The 24,999-nt window shown below is 50.7% G+C and overlaps 1 long non-coding RNA gene across 1 annotated transcript; it reads right to left on the bottom strand.

Annotated features, from left to right (window-relative positions):
* Window positions 1-1,386: 1,386 nt before the first annotated feature.
* On the bottom strand, window positions 1,387-20,924 carry LOC112110299. The gene is made up of 3 exons (XR_002908405.1): window positions 20,849-20,924; window positions 6,174-6,227; window positions 1,387-1,452 (listed from the first exon to the last, which is right to left on the bottom strand). It is a non-coding gene; the product is annotated as an uncharacterized LOC112110299 (long non-coding RNA).
* Between the last annotated feature and the right edge of the window lie 4,075 nt (window positions 20,925-24,999).

The following is a 24,999-nucleotide window of genomic DNA, read 5'->3' as shown; positions in this document are numbered from 1 at the left end:
GCGCCCAAGCCTGGCTGCCCCTAAATCTGGCCCTGCTCCTAAGCAGCTTCTCCGTTGACTGGGCAAATCAGCGGATGTGGGGGAGAGGAAAAGCAGCAAGTTTGGGTTACAGGGAATGTCTGGGGCTGGCGAAAGGGGCTGGCTGGACAATCCTGGGACCAAAGGGTCAGTGTGAGTGAGCTCCCACAGGGCACCGGGGCCTGGGAAGGGGCATGCAGTGCGGTATTGGGGACTGTGATCCCTGAACCCCACATGCCCCAGAGCTACCTCCAAGCTGCAGGGCCTAGAGTGTGGGGGAAGTGTAGCAGGCATGAGTGCTCTCCCTCCCCCACAGGGGGCGCAACCAGGCCTGGGGCACAATGGGCGGGGAGAGTGCAGTGGATCCTACAAATGAGCTCTCCCCTCTAAGAGCAGGGTAGGGGTAGAGTGTGCATGTGAGCTCTCCCCCACCCCTAACAGCAGGGCCAGGGGCAGCAGGAAGGGGGGGGGCATCCGAGCTCCTCTCACAGCTGCGCAAAGCAGTGCAAGACACACTGTACAGAGAGCTGCCAGCTGCAATATAAAGAGGTGCAAGGAAATCCCTTCTCTCCAGGCCCCTCCACAACCCCAGCAACTATGGAGCGTCCAGGCTGACAGCGTCCCTTTAATGCAGGTTCGAGGGGACGCTAACTACTGCCAGGGTCCAGGTTGTCCAGGCCCCTTAACAGAAGGCTCAGCCAACAGCGCCTGCCCTCTGAGGCTCTCCAAGCGCTTTACATATACTAGTGAACTAACCTGTCCTGTGTGAGATGGAGAAACGGAGGCAGGAAAGGTAAGTTAAGGGACTTGCCCGGGGTCATGCAGTGAGTCAGTGGCAGAGCTGGGAATGGAACCCTGGAGTCCTGAGCCGTTTCCCCTAGTCCTTCCATCACCTCACAGTGTGCTACCATCCTCCTCTCCCCCCCCCCCAAATGTGCTGTCTGCCATGTTCTATTGCTAGAGCTTCGTCACCTTTGGCCTCTTCCCTCATTCTGGCTGAGATTCCCCAGAGATTGCATCAACAGAACATCCTTTCCCCATTATGTTATATTAGCTTAATAGCTTTATTCCAGTCCATTTGAGAGGAGAATTTACAATGATCTCTGATTAAGATCTCCTCATCAGTGCTGTACATCTCTGCCTGACCTTACCGGCCAGTCAGTCCCACCCCTTCCTGTCTGTATCATAGCGAGCTTGAGGGCTGAGGACACAAATGAAACCCGGGTTCGTCCCACCATCTGCTAATCACAACACACACGCCCGATCTGAAAGCCTCACTGGCTCCTCTGGAGTCACTTGCAGTCTCCGCTCCATTTATCAGCAGCTAAAGAGCTTTGGAACAGCAACTGCTGTCTAATTCGTCACAGCTCTTTTTCCTCTGCTGACCCATCTCTCTCCAATGACAGATCACAAAAACCAGCAGGCCTCTGGGCACTGAGGAAGAAAAGACATTAAAGCCAATTAACTAGCCAATGCCCAAGAGTTCCCCGTGCGGGGCAGCGCCACCCTGGTCTGTGAGGGAACGCCAGTGACTGTTTCTCCCTTTGGGAAGCATCCAGCAACAACATTCAGGTCCGGCTCTAGATTGGGAGCCGTCAAAGTTATGGGGCGTCGGTGTAATACGCTGGCTGAGTGGTTGTGATCTTGTCTCCCCCTAGTGGCTGGTCTCAGTAGCAGTAACAACCTTCTACTAGCTCACGGTTTAAAAAGGTCTCCATCAGCTCAAGTGACCTGGTTTCGGGGGCTGATGGTCCCTGTTAGCCATCAGGGTGTCTTTGTCTACGTGGCCTCTGTTTGTTACATTTAGATCTGGCCAGCACTTAGCACTGACCGTGCATGTTCAAAGCTCTATGCAAACAGGGACTGCTCCTCCCAGCAGCGGGCAGATAAATATTGTTACAACATCATAAACGAGATGTCTGTGTATATGTAGTTTATTAGCTAATAGATCAGGTGCCGATAGACAGCGCTCGAGAACAAGGCGAAGAGCCTGGATTCTGTAGGACCAATAGAACTTGTTGTGCACTTGTAAGCTACACCCACTCTGTTGGGTGCTCTGCCCACCTTCTAGTGATGGCTGGGCCATATATACAGGTCAGTGAGCCTGCTGCAGCTTTGGCTGACGGAGTTGGGTGTTTTAGCTCAGACAGTGCAGGCTCAGGCATTAAGGTCCAAGGTTCAATTCCCATGGCCATCAACCCATCCAGGGATGTTGTGTTTCAGGTGGCAGGAGGAGGCATCCTCTCAGCAGCTCTTAACCCGTACAATTAGCCCCATTTGACAACTGGGAAAAAACTAGTCCCCCAGTTGCCTAAAACACTCACAGGGACCCTCCAGGGGTCTGTCAGCACCGAGCCTCCCATTGGCAGGACAGGTAGGAGCTGCCCTTAGCTAATCCAGTGAGAAATCTTTGCATGTAGCTGTTAACGAAAGGCCTCTCTGGTTGAGCCTTATTTCTCCATTACCGTCTTGGCATCAAGATGCTAGAGTGATCGGCACCTTATAAATGGACAGATTTCTTTACTGATTCTTTGACCTCTTGTCTCGGAGAGGGCTTCAGACACCTCCCTGGGGGCAGAGGAGGGGGCGCCCCCATGCAAACATTGAAAAAAACCATCCTGACGGGACGCGGAGACAGCACTCCTGGGTCCTAATAACATCTCTGCTAAAGAGACTCTACAAGACCGTGGGTAGGTGACAGCCTCTACCTGTGCCTCAGTTTCCCATTTGTATCTTCTTCCCTGGGAGCTGGAGGGTTCTAACAAATCATTGTTTAAGTGCTCTTGGACCCTTAGATGAAAGGGACACAGAAGGACAAAGCGTTGCTTTCTGTCCTCATTGGATGCTTGTCCCTTGTTTGATCATGGGACTGGGCTAGGCTGTGCCATACAGAGTGCTGAGGCTGGGCTAGGTGAATCGGAAGGCTTTGCAGCCTGGGACTCAGTGTTGTCCTGGGATACACAGCAGGCTCCCGTCTGAGTGCAGGGGAGTCTGAGTAATGCACTTTACCAACACACCTTGTTCTGGATGGACAGCTGCAACTGACACACATGCAGCCAGTTCAGGCCCAATTATACAGGTGATTAAAAGCCCCTTTCCAAAGGATTGCTTTGTTTGCTAGGCGTCTGGTAATTGTTCCTGCAGTCTGCATTGCAAATGGTCGGTTCTGACTGTTCTCGCTGTCAAATGCAGTCCAGAGAGGGGAGGGTACAGGGCTCTGTACTGCAAGCAGCGAAAAGCAGATGTAACCACCTCCAGTGGCCCGAGCCATATCCTTAGGCAGGAGAGTAGTCCAACCAAAAATGCCAGCTCTGTTTGTCAGCCCTCCCTGCGTCCTGCCATATAAGCTGGATTCACCAAGCAGAAATACTGGGCAACAGAAATAGCACCATCTCTGCTTTGTTTGCATGACATTCAAGAACAACTGTAACAGTGGCCAGAGAAACTGCACATGGAAGCAATACGCTGAAAGAATGCCCTGGGGGAAAAAAGACTTATTCTAGGTTCTGCCAGCAGGTGGCAGCACGAGCCATTGGACTATACCGCAGTTTGCACTGTCCGGATTAATGGTGCAGGTGACAATATTTCCTGAGGACCTGGGCTCCTTTGCAGTAGACCACTGGGGAAATGACAAGCTGTCACACGCCTTGGCCTTCAGCTGCCCGAGCTTAGGTTACTGATGCTTTCAGAGTCGCTTCAGTTTTTACAATAGAACAGATTTTTTTTATTTGATGGCAGCTTTGCTACTTCACTCAGCCCAAAAGGCATTGCAGTGCAGCCAGTCAATACCATGCAGTCTAGTGAACAATGGCAATGCAACTTGCCAATGCAGAGCATTGCAATAAGTTTTGATGTGCTCAGTAATAATGCTCAAGTTTGGACATTCGAACCTGACCTCATGAGAGCTGGCTCGCTGGCTGGGAGCCAGGGGTAGCCCCTGCTCTCTGTGAATGGTGCAGTGAGAGCTGTAACTTGCCCCTGAACATCTTCCAAATACAGACTGTAGCAATCTCAGTCCAACATCCCACTGGAAGGACCTCACCTCTGCCGGTGCAACGCTTCCCCCATAGTGCACTGCAGCGACCACTGCGCTGATACCATACTAGAATCACTGCAAGAGCAACAGCCTGCTTGGGAAGAGGACGCCAAGGCTTTCAATTCCTCCTTCATCTCCTCCAGTTGCAGGCATTTACCCAAAGGTAAGTTAGATGTGAATGTAAAGAAGGGGAGGCCGTGAGTAGATTTCATCAGGAAGGGGGAGCAGGGATCATCACCTTTTCCCAGGCTCAGTGCAACTGGGGGCTGCCCAAGCTCTCTCAATGCACCTTGGCCCTACTAGCATTGTGACTCTCCTGGCCAAAGGCCAGTCATTGCTCTGGGGTCTCAGCAGGTGCAGTAGGGAGGTGACCACCAGCTTGGGCCTTACGTCGGGGTCTGATCCAGATCTTGCACTGTGGGGCAGGTGCAGTGGAGTCAGGAAGGAAGAGTGGTTGCGGCAATCGTGTGATCTGCATGTCTCGTGCATCTTTATTTTTCTTTTTAACCTATCAGAGCAGCAGCCCAGAGCTGAGCTAGAAAGTAGGGGTGGAGGCTACAGGGCCCAATTCTCCATGGCCCTACAGCCTCTTTATGCTGCTCTGGTGCACAAAGGGGCCATACAGGCAACAGACCAGCCCACTGGGCAATACAGCAGCATAAGGCCTTTCCCAGCTGGCATAGTTGCTATAAGCCCCTTGCATTCCCTGGTACAGGGCATGTGGCCAGAAAGCTGCTGTGCTCTGGCTATTCTCAGCCCCAGAGCTGCTCTGATTTGCAGCAGGGGTCAGCTAGACTCCCGGAGGGGAGAGGCCATAAAGCAACTTCTCCCTGCCTTCCGCCCTTGTTCCTGTGCTGCAGTTGGCTCAGCTGGGGTGGAGTAGGAGACCCCCGGTGTCCACGCAGGAAAGGCTGCTTCCCTTCTAGCATTCACACCCATGCACCTGCTGGTGTGAAAGGGTTAAACGAAATTCCTCTCTCCCCTCGCAGCTAATCCCACCACTTGATTTTAGCTGGATGCTGAGCTGATGGCTGCACCCCCACTCCACCTGGGGTTCACTGGCACAGTCTGCCTCCTCCACTCACCCAGAGCCTGCCGCAGAGCCACTGCTGTTCCCCTGGGCTCTTCATCTTCCCCCTCTCCTCAGGCACAGGGGGCTCTGGAGTCACTTACCAATTAGTGTGGCCTGCTCATTAAGGCTCATTATCCTCCACGGTGAACTTGGATGGGGATGCGCTTGCTTGGCTCTGGATCACACTCTTTCTTTCTTACTACATATGATTTGGTCACCCCCAGAATCCAGCTCCTCCTCCGTGGAGTGGACTGAGCCCTCAGCCCAGGTCCAAAGCAAACTTGGGGGTGTTCAGAATGTGGACCCAAATCCGAATTCTGCCATTTCTACTATAAATTCATGTGCTAGAGGCCAAGGTGGTATAATGGACGCAGGCTCTAGTCTTTCATCCAGGGAGAGATCCTCTCTTAGGTCACAGGTGGTAAGGGCTTAGATACCATGGTGATGGGCACTTTAGGCAGATCTATCAATGTCAGCCTAATCTCAAGCGGCTATTTGCCCACACCTCAAAAAGGCCCAGGTTTGGAGTAACAGAGGAGCCATGGATCAGGCTTGACTGGCATTAGCAGAGCTGTGAGGAGAATGCAGGACTGGAATAGCAGGAGGACTGTGGGTTGGGGTTTAGGGGCATTGGCAGAGCTCTGTGGGAAGGTGGGGGCCGCAGGTTGGAATTGAGGGGTATAGGCAGAGCTGCGGGGGGGCTGTGGCTTGGGGGAGCTATGTGCAGGGGGCTTGCAGTGTCTGTCTGCACTTGGCCTGGCTCCAGACATAACCCCTCATATTTCCTGGGTCCAAATATCCACATTTTAAAATAAAATGAGAGTAATAATGCCATTAACCCCCATGCCCCAACCGGGAGCACAGAGGCCATGCCAGTGGCCTCTTGGCTTTCATGCTTGGACCCGTTTAAATGGCTCTCTGGAGCTTTTGCTGATGGCTTGGAAAAGATGTAGTTAATCAACTGAACTTTTCTAACAGAGAAAAACTTCCTAGCACTTTGGCCTCCAAAAGGACTCAGCACAAATCAAACATCCGCAGGTGACTTACCAGGAAGCCCAGAGCAGAGATGGGGTCGCCATGACAACAGACAGCTTCTCTCATCTCAGGTGATTAACACAGCAGCCCAGAAGGAAGGATTGGAAAAATAAAGGAAAGCACGAATGAGCCTGATTGAGAATGAGGCAATAAGGACACACATAAATCAACTCAAAGGATTGGTAATTCAGCACAGATGGGGATATAGCCATATATAAATAAACCAGCTGGAGCAACACCTGAACCATCTCTCTGAACGCTTCCACTTTCCTAAGGTTTTGGCGTGAGAGGGGGCTATGGTTTCATCTAAATACAGGAACCAGATCCAAGCCCACTCCTCCCACAGAGCTGTGTCCATCTCTAACATAAACAACAAACATTGTGTCGGGAAATTCTGCCTAGAGCTAACAAAACGCTTCTGAACTACGTTGGCAGTACAATGGTCTTTTGCACTCCCGAATTCCATGAAAAATCTTTATCAACCTGGGGGTAACACTGCCCCCCCTGCCATTGAAACACACCCAGGTTCTAACATTTCCCCCCCCCTGAACTACACTAAAGTTCTAACTCCGCCCCTCCGCTACTGAACTACACCAGGATGCTAACGCCACCCTGGCACTGAAAGTAACCAAGGTTCCAGGTTCAAACGAGGCACTGACAGCCTAATAAGGAAACGCAATTTATCTGAAATTGGGGAGTCCAAAAAAAATAATCATCTGATAGCACTGAACATTGACAGATCACATGAACACTACCAGTTCTCAGTTGGTGGGTGGTCACGTGGCAGGAAACCCTTTCACGAGTGCTGTACTGCAGCATTTCCAACCTCAAGGGGTCAAAATCTCGAGATTGTCTTTAAAATGATGAGAGTAAAAAAAAAATAATAATAATGGGATCTTTTAATTTGCCTTCTGAGAGAGAGTAGGGCTGACATTCTCAAAGGCACCGGAGAGATTTGAACAGCCAATTCCCATTCAACTGCATGAATGGGAAATAGGTGTCCTTTGGGGGCTTTGAAAAGCTCATCCAAGATTTGGTGGCGTTATACACTCACTTTGCACTGTTGTAAATGACAACAGAAAGCCCAGAGTCTTTTTTATTTATCAGCAACTGAGTGGTAGATTGTATAAAGGCTTAGGGCTCCATTCAGTTTGGGCCAGTGAGTTTAGAGCCCCAGGGACAGTAAGTCCACTAGCTGGGAAGTTACATTAGCGTAAGACGGCCATCAACCCACTCCTGGCAGCCTGCAGGTCAACACTTCTATGTTGGGGACAGAGGATGCAAACAGGGCACCTGGGATACACTTCACTCCTGGGGGAGCAGTGTTTCCACCACCATGAGGGAACAATTGTCAGCCCTTTGCTGTGTATACAGATTGAAGTGGTGATGCTATTCCTCTGCACTATGCCTTTACCCTTCTGAGGGGTGGGGTCTCAGCTGTGCATTGGCCATTTTCTCAGTCTTTAATGGAAGGGTCAGGGGAATATGAATCTTTAACAAAAATGTCATCTCTTCTATCTTTTTGCTGGGTGTTTGAGTTAAACGGGTGATACAAAAACCAAACAGGAGCCAGGGTTAAAGAGGCTGAATAAAACCAATTTCCCCTCTCAGCGAATGTGGTTTCACTTCATTGGGATCTGTGATGTCATCAACATGCTAGTTCTCCAGTCATCCATAGAGTCTCCGGGGGTCAATGAGACCTGAATTTCTAATGCAAAAAACCAAGTAGTTCGATTAAAAAAACTTCCAGGCCTCCTTTGTGTACATCAAAAAGGGACACAACCCCCTTATTTGTCCTTTAGTAGTCACCTTTATAAATAGATTAGATCATACTGGGAGGTGCACGCAGCTGCCCGGATCCACCAACCTACAACTATATTGTCTCCAGAATCCTGGAAAGCTTTGTTTCCTCCCTCTCTCTCTTTTCTCTCTTCCCCTCTCCCCTTGTCCTCATGTAGCTGACTCCAGAAAGCTTTTGCCTGGAACAGATGTGTTCTCATTCATAACCAGCTCCCCCACCCCGATTCAGGTGCTTGATATGGAATCCTGTGTCTGAGACCTCGGAAGCAACCGTCATGGAACCCTTTATGATGTCATCAACACGGAATGGTGGTGTTAATGAGTGGGTCAGGTCAGATGGAAGGACAGGGATTATCATCCCAGAGAGGTTTCTATTTACACAGGAATATTTTGGTCACCAACAAGGTTAGGAAAAGGAGGGGCAGAAAAATTTTCCAGGATGCTGGTAGAATATTCTGTCATTGACTCTTTAAGACTGTCCAGCCTTACATTGCAGAGTGCCAGGCATCTGCTCCACCCTGGAATGGCTTGTGGACTAGATTAACTTTCACCAGAGCTGGAGCATCTGGTGACAATACTGCAGTAATTTTACAGAAACACACCATTACAGACATGTTTTATCTATCTCTGCCCATCACCAGAGTATCTAGGCACCTCTTGTCTCAATCCAGCCCCTCCCGCCACATCTTCCCTGAAACAATAAATGTGGTTGGTTACATAAAAAAGTCCTAGCAGAATTCAGAGGGCTTGAATTGTAGAGGCAGGACTAGTGGTTCGTGGCCAGGCTCCGCCCACCTGCTAGGCCCCACCTACTTGGGCCACCAACGTGTGACTCCAATCACAGTGGCTTGTGCAGCTGTTCAAAATATGATCACACGTGCTCTGCTGGGAATGAAAGATGAAAACAAACGTGCTTTAAGCGCTGGTTGGAAACCACTAGCACGCTGTCAAATTCTTTTTATTTTTTTTCCTTGGGGGGGGGATTTTGTGTTATTTCACTTTATCATGAGGGGAGGGAGTCAGGTCCTGCCCTTGAGGGGTGGGAGATCTCAGGGGGTGGGGGAGGTAGGTCCTGCCCCCAGGATGGGAGCCCCATGGATGCGGGGTGTTGCAGAGCAATGATGACGGAGGGATGGCAGGGCCAAAGTTGAGTGAATGGTGCCGTGACTCTGTGCGCCTCCCTGCATGACCGAAGGGTGGCCAGGCCTAACCTGGTGCCAGGTCACAACGCCCAGAAGGGGTTGCTCGGTCCAGTCCCCTGGGACAGAAGCCGCCGCTGCAATTTTTTGTTTTATTTCGTGTTACTTCACATTTGCAAAAGACGCAGGGCTCTAGGAACAACCCCTCTGCCCATTGTCTGCCTGTGCTGGCTAGTCCTTTTCCTGAGTACGGGACTGCGTGGGAACTTTTTCTTGAAACAAGGGTTAATGCAACTCTAGCTAGAATCCTCCCTTCCCTTCCCCCACCTCCACTTCTCCAACTCTCACTGCTCTGATTGGCAGTTTGGTTCAGCCCCTTGGGCGTTGGCTGGCTACCGCTCTGGTTTTGGCACAGTCTTCTAATCTGATCCCTGTTGTATTTGCACCAAAGAAACACCTGGCACAGAAAAACATGAATTAGCCACTCAGGGAGCAATTGTACACCTGGCCTTTTATTTGTTGGTCTAGTCGTTGATCAAAAAAGCCTCTGGTGTTGCTAAGAGAGGCCTAGACTGGCCGACAACTAACAGCAAATACCACTGCTTGAAGGTAACACTTAAAGGTCCCAGCTGAGACAGGGTAAGCGAGTCCTTGCCCCAAAGAGTTTACGATCTAAATAGACAAGACAAACAAATGTGTGAGAAAGGAAGGGTTATTCTCCCCATGGGGGGGGGACAGAGAAATTAAGTGAGTTTCCCAACGTTGCACAGGGAGGCTGGGGCAGGGCTGGGAATCTAACCTAGATCTCCTGGGTACCAGACCACTGTCTCACCCACAAGACCATCCGTATGACACACACATTACTGTTGTGACGGAGGCCGAGAACCAGGAAGCGAAGCTGACGATAAGCAAAAGTAACACTGACCTGGGCTTTTGCACTGTCCACACTGAACCAAGTGTGGAAAAGGAAATTGGATAATTTAAATAAATCCTTTTGTTTTTAATAATCCAGGTAACACAGAAGTGGAATTCAGCTGACCTTCCTAACTCTTTATTCATCTACTTTCCAACTCCAACCAGTGGTTCTGAGTCACCAGATCTGGCTTGCTCGAGACAATCAGTGTATTTGGTGAATGGCACGTCACTATTTATCAAAATATCATGTTCCTATAGTTACAGAAATCCAGTCATTGTCACTGGGCTTCGTTTTTAACGTTCAAAAGTAAATGACTAAGGTAAGTGTCCTGTATCAGTTTAAAAACAAATTAAATTACCCACTAACCTCTTTATTTATCTCAGTGATGGAGCCACCCCAATAACAGACAAGTATTCTACGAGCCAGAGACAAACACCCGGTATAAGATCAAGCCAAACTTCTTTAGCTTCTGCGAGCCAGGGTTTTAGCACAGGCCAATGCATAAGGCTTGTGCCTGTATCATGAACACAATCCCTAGCAAGTGCCTTCTGTGGCATCTGACCAGCTCTCAAGGGCTGCAAATCATGTCTGGGAGCGCAGTCCTCCAATGCCCCCCGTTGCCAGTGCGGTTTTCATTGCAGAACTGAATGTACCTTGGTTCCACGCAGACCCAAATTCACTGCCCCGTTTCATTGCTGCCAATTGCCAACAGCAGAGAATGTAACATGGGTTAACTCCTTCTCTGCCCTACTGATGTCTGCAGCCTTACACGTACTTCAGGTTTCTCACATTGCTACCTGGGCAGCACGTGCTCAGCTGGGGTGCTCAAGGGGTTAAAGAAATGACCCAGCCCCCCACACATACACAAGCTCCCTTGGGTCCCCATAGGCCGTGCTGCCACCCAATGAAGGGTGATGATCAGGAATGTGCAAGGCCCAGACACCTACAAAGTCTGGCTGATTGCTCTCTGCTCCCAGGTTCAGCTACTCTCTCCTGGTCTGCGCCTCCATCTGTCCCCCTGCCCTCGCCCAGAGCTCCCACTCCAGCTACATGAATATGGATAGCAGAGCTGAGAGGCTGCCCATCCTCTGGTGCTGACCCGGGCACCTTCACATCTCAGTGGGAGCCAAGCCGGTGCAGGGCTTTGAGCTACAGACCACACTCCATTCCTGGTGAATGCTCTGCGGTCTCATGCTGTGAAAAGAATGAGCAGATAATAGGATTTTCCATTTCTTCAAAGGGCACGCAGGCCAGCCCCCATTGCTGAGCAGAGCACTGAAAGACAGCCACCAGGCAGCTAGCGGGCTTCCCAGGCATTGCCACGGGAAGGAGACAGTCAAATATTAGTATTTATAAGACAGCTACAGAACAGCCCAGTCCAAGTGACAGTGATGGGCATATTGGATGGATATCAACGGGGTGATCACAGCCAAGAGGAATGGAAAGAGACCAGGATAACAGGCCTGGAGACCAACATCTTGAATCTATCTCCAGACCTGCCCTGCTGATGTGTCTCAAACCTAACCTGAACTGATCCGCTCCAAAGCCGAGAGGCTATGTCAGTCTCAAGGACCCGTTCCATCCCTGGCTTCTCGGCTGAGATGGTCGGCAAGGAGGGAGACAGTTAGTATTAGCTGTGGGGATGGGTTTTGTGCTAGAGATAAAGCTGGATTGAACCCCACCAAACTCCCACACAACAACCAAACACCTAGGAGAGGGTGATATGGAGGAGATACAGGCCTGAGTCATGCACGCTTTGCCCGCAAAGGGGAAATTTACCTAACAAAAATTCCCCACTAGTGCTAGCACCAATTCAGCTGACCTGCTGTTAGCCCCCGTGGTAAAAGGAGGTCTGAGTGGGGTAACTTTGGAAATATCCTCCGTGTGGACACAGCCATGTTCTCTCTCTCTCTCCTCCCACGCTGCAGTGACATGCCTGATAACAGCAGCGGGGGAAGCGTGGGTGAAAAGTCACCTGCAGCCTCTTTATTTAGGACAGTCCTAAAACAGATAGTTTAGCCACTTTTTCACGTTGAAAAGCTGCTAAACGGGAGAATTATGTAGGGCTTTCTACTGTGTGTTAATTACGGCTCATGCACAGACACCCATAAAACATCTGCACCCACGCTCCCCCCCCCCCCCAGATTTCCTCTCAACCTCACCCCAAGACAGACAAACACCCACCCAGGGACACAGAAACACACACAGCAAAGTGGGAGAACTGGAAATCTTCTCGCTACAAAGGAGCAATTGATTCCCTCCGACCCCAAACTGCAAAGCGGGGGAGATTGTGGGAGCATCTGGAGACTCATTTGAAGAGCTCCCGTTTTCCTGTGTCTGCTCTCATTTCGCCTCGGATGGCTTATCAACAGTGACTTTCCCGACAGCGATCGATAGAAAACATTTTATCTCCTTCCCAGGCGGCAGAATCCTTGGAGTGGCTCTGATTTCTGTTACTATGGTGACATCTTCTGGGCTTATTAAAGCTCTTTCCTTTCTTGGTGTGGTGGTGGGTTTGGTTGTGTTTTTTTTTTAAGCAAAATAACAAGAAAGTCAAACAAATCTGGTGCCTGCAGCCTCTCTCCATGCATGGAGTTTCCTGCACTGACCTGCCTTTGCGGGGGAAGGGCTCGGAGCAGCTTTCATCTGAAAACATATTTGGAGCCTCTGAAATCTATTGAGACTCAAATGCACGCTGGCTTGGCTGGGGCCCTCACCCCTCTAATCTTGTCAGATTCCTGTCTCCCTCCCCTCTGAGCTCAACCTCCCAAGCCTGGGAAAATCCCCTTGGCTACACAGCAGGGACGGCCTAAAACACAAGAGCGGGCTTGGGTCATTCCGTAGCCTTGACTTATGTTATTGCTCTGTCCTGCTCCTTGAAGGAGGAGGGAGCTCACGGTTCAAACCCACCCCCTCTGGCAGCTTGTGACCCTACTAGGGCGTGGAGACTTGCAAATTGCAAAGCTGACCCTGGGACACCAATCAAAGGAGGAGGGACTCCAGGGCTTTGACTTAGTGTCTCCACCACACAATACATGTGACACACACACATACACCCCCCCCCCCGTTGTGCGTTAGACCCCCAGCTCTCTGCGTGAGATGGTTGCTAGATGGTTGTTTTCCTATAGGATCTACCAGATCTGCTGCTGCTCTCCTTTCTATGCCATTCTCTCTCCTCATTCCCCCAGCCCCCACGTCGGTGATGATGCCCCTTTGCGAGTGACACTTCCACCCCTCACACTCTGAACAAAACCAGCCAAGGGGCCTCCATCTGGAAGCGACTCTCTTCCCACAAATAGCCCAACCAAATCACTGGAGAGAGAGGTTAGCTGGGAAAGCCTCTCTTCAAAACGACAGCAACGGCCCAAAACGCTGCCCTGAGCTCCTCGACGAAGTCTTGGCAAAGCGCCTGAGGGGATCTCTTCACTGCAGAGTTAGCCCAGCGGATCAGCACCAGGGTTGGCCTAGCTGTCGGGTGAACAGCCCCAGGCCACGGCACAGCCTGACCCAAGTTACTGTGTCCGCACTGGGGCTGTGCTCCTCCCCCATGTGTGTCGCTAGGACTTCGGGGTGCGTGTCCGATGGCTCTCTGCGCTGCAGCACGCTGAGCTGAGCGAGGATTTTTTCCCCAGGAAATTGTAGGAGCTCTTATCTGTCCTGCGAGAAATACGGGAATTGTGGGAAGACACCGGAGGACTAGCAGCACTTTAGCCGGCGTCCACACTGCAAAGTGGGCCAGTTACTAGCAGAACTGAAAGCAGCACCCAAGCTGGGCCAGGCACCTGGGTTGAAAGCATCACTGAAGTCGGGTGAGAAGGTTTGGTGTGTGGACAGGAGGCGAGTTAGGGGCAACGCCTGAGTAAATGTCTAGGCTAACTCTGCGGTGAAGACAGACCCTAACACTGTACCCCTCTATCTGCCTAACAAGGTCACATTAGGCCACAACATTTGAGCCAGAGGTAGACTTTGATACTGGTTGGTGAAAGAGGCCGTTTCCAAGGGCACGAGTAGGAAAATGTCTGAGAAATGGCTAGTGCTGGAAGATTAGACAAGGCTCTCTGCCTCTGAAGCAGTCAGGGAAAAGAAAGAATACAGAATATATTTGATGATGGCCCCTATTAAAAACAAGGTCTTTCAGTGACCAAAGCAAAGCTACTGGGGTAGTGAGTTGCTTGTGGACAGGGCATTTTCACTGATGGAGTCATTTCATTCCAATTTCAAAGCTGCTAGGGGATTTCAGAGGTAGGTTGGCAGCCCTCATTAGCTCGGACAGCTCTGCTCACTTCTTTAATTTAACTATCTGACCCTTCCATTCCATTTAGTTAACATTTATAAATGATATCTTCAGCTTTGGTGACACAAAAGAAAAAATGAAAGATGTTTAAAATTAAAAAACCAGGGAAATTCCCAAACCCAAAAAACTTTGTTTAAAGAACCAGTTAAGGTCACTAAGCGACAGAAATGTATTTACTCTCACATCATTTGTAAAAGCAGAAGCTCTTAAAAGCAAGGAAAGGAATAGCTAAGGACACCATGAATCCAACATAGCTTAAATGATAAATAGAAACACGTTGTTCTGGCTTAGAATTGCATATACATACATATATACATACAACAACCTTATCTCTGACCCAAAATAAAAATTATTCCTTCATCAGCAATCTCAAAATACAAAATTTTGTATGTATATATTAATAACACATATTGATCAACTTCAAAAACAAGCCCATACAGAACATAGCCACAATTTTACCAGGGAGTTATATTGTACATATTCATAGATTCATAGATTCTAGGACTGGAAGGGACCTCGAGAGGTCATCGAGTCCAGTCCCCTGCCCGCCCATCAATTTTTCCTCCCACTAGAAAAACCCAGCGAGGCCTCCAAAATTGGCTAAACGCTCGGGCCAAAGGGGGCAAGAATACGTTATCTTATCTCTCCTATTCAACAGTATCCCTGGAAGGAAAATAGTTAAGATATAGAAATTAAGATAGGAAAGATTCATAATGGGGAGAAAAAGAAAACAATGGATCAGAGTTCAGTTTGTTGTGCTGTGATGAAATACGCATTGCTTTGTACTTGATCAGAATAATGAAGTTTATTATAATGTTATAATAAATGTATTATTCTTATTTATGTTGCATTATGGTATGGCCCAGGGTTCCCCAGTCTGGAGCAGGGACACATTGTGCTAGGCACGGCACTGTAAAAACACAGAACTAAGAGAAGATAGGCACTATTATTATGTGGGCAATTTAAGATTCACAGAGTCCTTAGATTTTAATTTCCTTGCTCTTATAGATGATGTGATAGGGAAATACATTGTTAGCACTTGGCAACCTTTATTAGTTCTTTAAATGATTTTTTTGTGTAAGCAGAGTCAGGATGAGCTCTACCCTGACATCTGGTGGTGAATTATGGCGAGTGTGGAAAAGAACTCCAGGGGCTGATCTTGTTTGCATAGGCACACCCACTCGCCTGGCATGAAACACAGCAACTGAAAGTGGTTACTTTGGCTGGTGTGGGATCCCCAGTTTCTCTATTATTGGGGCAGGAAGAATAAAGTTTTGTTACCCTGATTCTGTGAATCAAGGCCAGTGGAACTGTTGTATGACAGAAGGACTGAGTGAGTCCTTCACCATTACCTAAGTAGCACTTGCTTGACAAGGGGCATGGGTTACAAAACCCAGTGAATTGAGAGAGGATGGGGACAGGTATGTGTACCTGATGGTATGGGCCCCTCTCTGAGGGTTTGAAACACCAATTGCACCGCCTCCTCTCTCCACTGTTGAATATCAGAGCGAACTTTGATTCCCTTAGGAGTCTAGTTACAGGCTGCTGAGCTGAATTCACTTTGGGCCAATGGTGCACCAACTGGGGCTCCCCTACTTGAGAGCTGAAATCGCTAAGAGCTGAAATCACAAAAGAGCTGATGTTATTAAGAGGTGAGATCACTGAGGCTGTGTTAACTAGTGGGGGAGCCTGAAGCTATATTGCTCAGCAGCTGGCAGAGCAATTTGTGGGGACGACTGGAGGAGCAGCGAGCGGCGTGGAGCCTTGCGGGGCCGGTTGGAGTGGCCCAAGGAACGGCGAGCGGAGCTGTTTGCGGGGACGGCTGGAACGGCTCACAGGTCGGTGAACGGAGACAAGCGGAGCGGCTTGTAGAGCGGAGCAGTTCGTGGGATGGCAGGAAAGTGGACTGGCTCGTGGTAAAGGCTGCGGCGGAACCCCCACGGAGAAACAGACGGCTGGCCAGCCTCGGATCACGTAAGGTGCCCCTTATCACCCTGCGTGCCCCCCCCTTTTACTCTGGGGCTGCACTGACCAGGGACAGAGACTTTGGGGGTTGTTGGACTTTTGGGACTTTGGGTGGTTGCTGGACCCAAGAGACTTTGGGGATGTTGGACTTTGGGGACTCTGGATGATTTTTGGGTTGCTGGATTCAAGAACCAAAGGGAAAGGACACAGCCCAATTTGCTGGGGTGGGTTTTGCTCATGGTTTGTGTTATGAATCCTGTTTGTGGTGTTTTTCCAATCTTATGCTGATGTCGTTTACCTCATGTTATTAAACATTTTCTGCTACACTCAGACTCCGTGCTTGCGAGAGGGGAAGTATTGCCTCTTAGAGGTACCCAGGGGGGTGGTATGTAATTGTCCCAGGTCACTGGGTGGGGGCTCGAGCCAGTTTTGCATTGTGTTATTGAAACGGAACCCCTAGATACAGAACCCGGCCCTTGTTGCTGCCAACTTAGATGGGCAGAAGGGTTACATTTGTTTCTGGAATACATATAGGGCAGAGCTTGGAAACCCTTATACAAAGGAATAATACTTTTTCACCCAAGTAAGCCCATTGACTTCTACGGAACTACTTGAGTACAAAATGGTTTGCAAGATCACGTGCCTGGTGTTAAAAAAAGAATTCTTGGATCTTTGGGGCTAACAGGGGTGATGTAAATGTAAGGTATATATGCAAGGAGCCATTTGAGGAAATTGAGAGGTGGGAAATTTTACATTGATCAAAGGAAATACTTTTTCATGCAACCCACAAGTAGCCAGTGGAACTCATTGCCACGTGGTATCACTGAGGCCAAGAGCTAAGTAGGATTCAAAAAAGGATTGGACCTGTGTATGGATAACAAGACTATCCAGAGTTATAACAGTAAACACCGGAAATATAAACAAGAGCTTTGGAAAAGATATAAGCCCCGAGGCATAAGCCAAGCTCTAACTATTGGGGGCTGGCAGAAAAATTTCCCTGGGGGCAGAATATCCCATAACTCGTTCTGGGCTACTGTCATAGAGAGGATACTATACTAGATGGATCCCTGTATGGCAATTGCTAGGTTCCTATTAAAAGCCTGGGATTAGACCAGTCTAAATAGTGATTGGAGTCAAACGACAGGCTGACCTCAATTAGCATCCCAAGAGTTTAAGAAACAATGGCTTGTGTTGTCTGTTTGGAGACCCCTTCTGCCTGGGATTGCTATTCTGCAGCGTAGAATAGGGCAGAAGCCCTGTTAACACTTTCGCTGTTGTTTGGTTTTTGCAGTGGGAAGCAGCAGAGCTATTGGCCTCCATCTGCATGTCTGGCTGGTTTCAAAAGGGACGTGCTGAACCCAAAATGCACACAGCTGCTAAGATCTGTTAAAACTCAAACCAAAGAAACAACCTCTCCTTGTCAGGCTAGTGCCAGAGAGCACAGGTGAGTCATCCATGCCAAATGCCTCGGCCTGCAGGACCCCTACACCACTTGCTCACTATTACTTGCCTTGGCAGGCACGGGGGGATTAGATGATGGCCGTCTCTGTGATTAAAGGGAAATCATCAATTTAAAAATCATACATCTGTCTACAAATGGTTTCCCCTCATCATCGCTACTAGCCAAGGCTACAATGGCTGTCGCTAAGAAAATAGAGGAAAAACAGCCTCTGTGTTTCACTTTGTTTCCTCTACACATTTCACAGCACTCTCTGAGCATAGGCACTTTGCCCTCTTTTTGTCTGGGGCTTTTGCAAAAACGTGGGAGAGGAAAATATTTGTTTAAATGGGAAAACGTGATTGTAAAAGCACAACAAGTAGCAGCGTGGCTGGGGAGAAGGGATAGCACCCAAAGGCCTATTAATTCCTTCGGAGTCTCAATTACGATTATTATCAAACCTTGATGTTACTGTAGCACCAAAAGGCCAGTTAAGACTGAGGCTCAGGGTGTTGTGCTCGACAAACAGAGACGCACCATCCCTGCAGCAGAAAGCGGTCTGCGGAGGCCTACTGGAATTACCATTAGGGTTAATGCAAACATGGGGTGTTAACAGAGAAGTCCTAACAGAGAATAGATGTTGGACCTAACAGCAGTGTGGCTTAATGTAAAGAAATAAGGTCCTTTCAGTGACCATTGCTACACCCACTCTGGCATGCAAACAGTTAACTAGCTGCAGACACGAAACGAAGATCTTATGAGGCTAACAAAGTACCCCGTGGTAAGGAAAATACAAAAAAAAGCATTAGACAAGTGGGCGACAAGCTGGCTACAGCCAATTTTCTTCACTTAATATGCTTCCGCTGCCCTGCCTCCCCACCGCACCCCATTTCCTTCAAGCTGACTCCTGTGCAAAGATACACAACGGTCAAGTTGCCAGGCCAACCTAAATAAACACCATTTTGTCTTGCCACTTGGTTGTGAGTTGATAATTCTGGGACTCAAGCTAAAGTGTAGATGCTCCGACGGAAGCCTGTTCTTTATCGGCCTGGATTTCCTAGGCCCCTGCCCTGCTAACGGAGATCCTCCTTCACTTCACGATTCTTTCGGATGGAGGATTGGAGCCGGAGTCTATGAAATCCCCTCCAAGTGGCCAGAGTGTGCAGCATGGTGACCCCACCTGGCTGTGGGTTTATCACCTCTCAGGGCCCTTCCATCTGAGGAGAGGTTCATGGGCTCATACATGAGCTTTCAGCCCCAAATACATCCCTCCTGCCCCTAGGTTGGGCTCTGAAAGCCCTATTAAATTCGAACAGCAAAACTGCCACTGAGAGGCAGCTTCCCAACCAGCTGGAATAAGCCACCTCCATTCAGCCAGGCGCCTCAGTGCCCTGGCTCCAGCTAGAAGTTTGGCTTTCCTGAGTCAACCCCCTCTGGAGTCGATCGCTCGTTGCTACAAGCGCCCTGCGGGAGGCTGCGTGCGGGGTACCCCCAGCGGGCTGGCATGGCCGCGGCGGGGAGGGAGGTTCGACCCGCCAGGCCCATCCCACGGCGGGGCAGCTTTGCAACCCCAAGGGGCAGGGCCACGTGGGCGAGCCGGCCGGCCGGCCGGCAGATGGGGCTGTCGGCCCGGGCAGAACACCTGGATTTCCCCGGAGGGAAACATGAGCGTGCACTTCCGACAGCATCCAGCCATGCCTCTAACTTTCTTCTCCCCCCCTCCTCGCCCGCTCGCCCTTCCTGTGCGAAGTGGGATCGGGCTGCCATCCACACCCGCGCCGGAGCGCGCTCGGCTGCAGGCGGAGCGGGGCCAAGCCCGGGGGGCGCAGTCCTTGACCGGCCCGCGGGACTCGCCGGGGGAGCGCAGCGAGGCGGGGAGGAAATCCGGCCGCGGGGGGCGCTCCCATGGATGGGCACCGGAGGAGCTTCCGCGCCCCGCGTCCCTGGCCCGGCTGCCCCGCTTGGCGCCTGCGGTGAGCGGCGGCGGAGCGAGGTAAGAGCGGCGGAGCCTCGCCCGGCTGCGGGGGGAGCGGAGCGGAGCGCACGGGGCTGCGACAGCGGCAGCTCCCCGGGGAGGCGAGGCCCGAGCGTGCCCTGGGGCTCCGGGCCGGGCTGGCGGACAAGGCGCCGGGGAGCAGCCAGCGGGGTCGGGCCGGGGACAGCTACTCGGGCTCCGGCGGCGCCCCTGCGTGCCTCCGCTGCCCGGCTCCGGAGACCGATCCGGGGCCCCGCGGGGCGGCGAGAGCCCCTGGCTGCGATTGACTCCACGTCGCAGCGGGCCGGCCGGCCGCAGCCCAGCCCCTGGGCGCCCGGGGTTTGTGCTCCGAGCCCCCCGCGATTCCCCCCCCCAGCCCGGGCCCTGCTGCCAACTTCCCGGGGAGCCCTCGAGCTGCGCTTCTCTCCCTTCCACCCACCCACCCCCACGAGCCTAGCCCGGCATCTGCCCGTGCCTGGCTCCCGGGAGAGGGACAAGCCAAGCCCTGCAACTGATCAGCTCTTTCCCTCCTGCTGCAGTTCCCAAGCCAGGGCCAGCGCAGGGAGACCCTGGACCAAACCCTCCAGCACCGAGGCAGAACTTTGCATTTCACAATAAAGTTTGCGGACCCCCGGCCTGGGAGCCCTGGCACCCCCCCGTCTACCTCTTCGGCTGCAGCAGATTTTGCAGCCGCAAACCTGATTTTAGAGTAGCAGCCGTGTTAGTCTGTATCCGCAAAAAGAACAGGAGTACTTGTGGCACCTTAGAGACTAACAAATTTATTAGAGCATAAGCTTTCGTGGGCTACAACCCACTTCTTCGCTGGCTACAGCATAGAAATCCCCAGACAGAAAAGGCAGTGGGAGCCCTGAGGTCTCTCCATAGCGAGTAAACAGCGCCCTGCACCAGGCGGCCCGAGTGTCAGCCTGAAGGAGACACTGTATATTATTTCCCTTCCGCGAGGAATAGACTTTTCAAGGGCTTTCCATCTGTTTGCAATACATCTCGGCTGACGTCGCGGACCTGTCGGAGCCTTTAATTGACGTCAGAGCAGGAGAACTGCTGGGGTGTGTGTTTGCTCCCTGCTGCCTGGACAGGACCACCAAGCGGCCCCTGAGACACGATCAATCCCTTCTTTGCAAAAGCCTGCAGCGGCCTACCTGCCCCCTTTGTGGCGGCTGCCAAGCAACCTGCCCCTCCAGTTGGCCTCTTGTGACTGCTCAGAATGGAGCCGTGTACTCAGCCTGAATCAGAGATGGGGACTCCAGCTAGGGGAGTGTCCCAGGGGCATGGGGGAGGATAGGCTGGGCTTATATGGCCATGGTGTATGATCACATTGGGGCCCCCAAAGGTGCAGGGCCTCTCACAAGGCAGATCCAATTGCTTCTGCCTACAGCCAGCTGTAAAGACCCTTCAGCGCCCAGCAGCCGCCTCATGCTGCCTGTCTTCGGCGCTGCCTGTAAAAGTGCCTCCCTGACAGCACATATTGAGGAGCAGGATCCTACCCACCCCAGGGATGATGATGATAATAATAATAATAATACAGCTCTGCCCCCCCCCAATAACATCTGAACAGAACCAATGTAGTGCTAGAACCTGAGACATCGTCCTTGCTGTTGTGATGGAAGGGATGGTCTGTGAGTTGTATTCGGCTCTTGGGTCATGTAATGATCCGTGCCCAGGGCACCGTAACAGGAAGGATTTTCATTCTCGTTTATTGTTCCTAAAAACACTTTGCAAATGGGGATAAAAATGTTGTTTTCCCCGTTTTAAAGACTGGAAAGCAGAGGGACAGGAGCGGTTATGCCCAGGGTCTCACCATGGGTCAGTTGCAGAGACGGGTCTAAAACCCAGAAGTTTTGATGTCCCGGTCCTATCCGCTGGACTTCCCTTGTTTATACCAATCAAAGTTCCCCTGAGCCATTGGCTCATTGGGCTGATGTGATCGAAGCATGTCCCTTGTCCCAGTCAAGGGACAGGAGGAAGCGATGTGGCCCGCATCATGTCCCACTGCTTTTGACTGCCCTAACCTGGTGGTTTGGGTACCCATTTTGCAGCTGGGTGAACTGGAGGTGACCTTTCAGTGTGAGATCGAGTGAGACTCAAATGCAAACCTTCAGGATTGTAGTCGTGCCTTAATCGCTCAGCCATTGCACCCAATGGCTGATGAAAATGCAGCTGGAGCTATGTTGGGGGATGGGTTAGAAAAGGATGCTAAGCAGCCGGTAAAAATGGAGAAAAAGACCTGTTTTATGGTAGGTCTCTCTCCTACCCCACTGAATCTCCCACTGACATAAGGATGACCCAGGTCCCCAACTACATTAAGACAAGGCTTTAAAAATAGCAGCTGCGTGATATGACAATGACTTAATGTTTCTCTACTGCCTTTTGTCCAGGAGGCCTGCAAAGTGCTTTGCAGGTTGCACTGGGGTCACTTCAACAACCAAATGCAGCTTCCTCTGGGGTGGGACATGAGTTGTTCAGAACAGGAAATGAGGAAGAATACTACACCCGCTCAAAGCTACATGGGGAAATTTAGAGAAGTAGAATAGATCTAAATTGGGAATTTAGTTACAAAACAACTACGGATACCATCCTTGTCTCAGGAAGGGACCACCCATGCCGGGGGCCTGTGTCCAATGTCTCACCCATAAGATGCATCTCCCAGTATAGTTGGAAATCCACACCGTGTTCCTCTTCAGAATCCACAGCTATCAGAAAAGAGTTTCTGGGTTCATCTAGGCAGGGCAACTGCTGCTAAACATGTATTTTAAGGGGCCCATCTGTCACACACACACACACCTTGCACTCAGGTAAATGGTTTGCCTCTCCCAAAAGTCCCCACCACCCATTGTCTCTGAGCCACTCTACTACTACTCTGTAGATTGAGTAACTGGGTCCATTTTGATTTCCCCCACAAACTGGTGCCAGAGCCCAAGTGTGGGGAGCCACGGGCTGGAAGAAGGCAGCCTAGAGGCTTATCCTTGTAGATGGGACCTCACATGCTACTTCATTGAGAGCCCTGCAAAGCCAGTCTTTTCTCCTGCATTAAACCTCCTTCTGAGCTGCAAATGTTAGGTTCTTATCTGGGGATATTCAGATCTGGGTTTTGGTTCCACTCCATATAGGGCTCACCCATGAAGTTTGGATCCATACCCAAACTTCTCTAAAATACAGGCCTACTTAGATCTAGGCTTTACATTCCGGACCATCCCTAGTTAAATTACATCTTTGTAACCACCTAGTGCTTGGCTGTTAAAGACAAGGGAGGGTGAGCTATGAATCCTGCTCATTCGCTGGTCAGTGGAAACACCCGAACCTTTGGGATACTAGAGGGTTCGTTTAACTGGTAGAACCAGGCTGAAGCTTCACATACGTGAACTCCTGAAAGCACCGTGAAACTGAGCCCTAGGCATGAGACATGCCAGTAACCGACCTCCGGACCCTAAGAGTTTCAGTTAACCAGGGTTTTATTCTCACGGGTTTCCTCGCTCTTATCGTTTTCCCCCATTCCAGCGCAGGCCACCTTTAAAACTTTTGTCAGTTGCAGCCACACCTGCAGGAGCAGACCCATCTGTGGGTTTCCTCTCGCTGCGGGTGCTGCATGCCTCGCAGCGGAGGCTTTGCATTCACAGAACGAAGTGGAAAAGCGACCCGACAGAACAGCTGACAGGCTGGGTTGGAAAAGGAGGTGCAGGGGCAGGTTAGGTGGGGGGAAAAAACGAAAAAAATTATTCCTCTCAAACTTTCACATTTATAATCTACCGTAAACAGTCAGATCCTCACCAGCTGGGCTTGATTTGCCTCTCACTTTACCCTGGTCTATACAGAGAGAGGCCCCTTTTCAAACCAGCGCAGCATATCTGTGCTAACGGTTTGCATTGATGCAGCTACGCTGATATAGCTACATTTCTGCAAAACACCACCCTGAAGTCAGGGCCTTGCCTGGTTTTGTACAGATGTTGCCTCATTAACTCCATTGGCGTTTACTCCTGGTTTACGCCAGCGTAAGTGACAGGAGAATCAGGACCAGTGTTTGCAGGGTTAGGCCCATAGATGCGCTGGGAAATACAGACTTTGTTTCAGCTGAAGTCTTCTCCTTATTCATATCAGCTGCTGACACCCGATTCCTCACTGCCCTGCACCTTGGGTTGTCATTTACCCTGAGTGTGAAAACACTGCCATGTCGGAATGGTGCAGTCCTATACCCACTTTCCGTCTATGTAAGTGACAACACCAGGAATCATCCATGTGCTGGCAGCAGCAGAGGAGAGACAGTTTGCACCTCCCTTATTCATTGTGACCCCTAATGCAGGCAAGGACAACTCTGAGGGACGCCCTTAAATTGCAACCCTGCTGCAGTGGCCCCAATAGGGTTTTGCAGGGGGATGGAATAGCTGGGGGCGGCTCCTGTCCCCTCTCCTTCAGCCCACGCATGCCCTATCCCCAGCCCACGCCGCAACACTCCTTGTTCTTGGAGCCAGCTCTGTTCCTGGCATAGGGGGCACGTGTGACCCCTTTGTGTTAGCACTGCACAGCAGTGGTCAATAGGGCCCGAGGCGTGAGGTAGAAGGGAATCAGGCCTAGCACATCCAGGTGGAACTTTTTACAGCAAAGGCAGCCAAAGTGTGGACAAGGAGCCGAATGCAGCCCAAGCGGCCATCACCTGTAATGTGGGAGTGCGGCTCCCAGCAGGCCCTCGGCCATCTTGATCTTAGCGGTTTTGAAGCAAGATGGAGCGTGGCCTGCTAGGACTTGTCTCCCAGGCCACGCCACCCTAATAAATAGGACGGGCAGCTCCAGGCTGCTCCATTCTAGGCCAGTTAAAGGTTGACAGGGCAGCCCTTGATGTCACCGAGTTTGGGTGCCCTAGTTTGAGAGCCAGGATATGATGGGTTTTGCTCACAGATTGGCTTTCTGAGTCATTTTTTGTCTTTAAATGACAACTCTTTGCCTTTAAATTTACATGTATAGGTGGGGAACATGACAGCCCAATGCGAGAGGGAGAGTGAGACTTCTTATAAAAAGAACGAGTCGGGTTTTATTATCCCTTTGAGACAAGCAGAGAAAATCTATACCGAAGGCATGAAATAGCAATAAAAATGGACTTTTTGCCAAAGCAAAATTAATTGAGTGAATCTCACTCCTCAAGCCTGAGCTCTGAGAGGCTTATGAGCTGGATATGAACCGCGCTGGCCCCTTCCAGGCTGTGATCCCCAGAGGATGGGAGGCAAAGCCCCTCCCTCTGCTCCTGAGCACTGGCTAATTAAACAAGATGGGACCAGTATACAGGAGCAAAGGGACTCTCGCT

The sequence above is a fragment of the Terrapene carolina genome, unplaced genomic scaffold, assembly GCF_002925995.2.
Source record: "Terrapene carolina triunguis isolate 2854851 unplaced genomic scaffold, T_m_triunguis-2.0 Scaffold93, whole genome shotgun sequence".
NCBI lineage: Eukaryota > Metazoa > Chordata > Testudines > Emydidae > Terrapene > Terrapene triunguis.
This window is presented reverse-complemented; position numbering and strand designations above follow the sequence as displayed.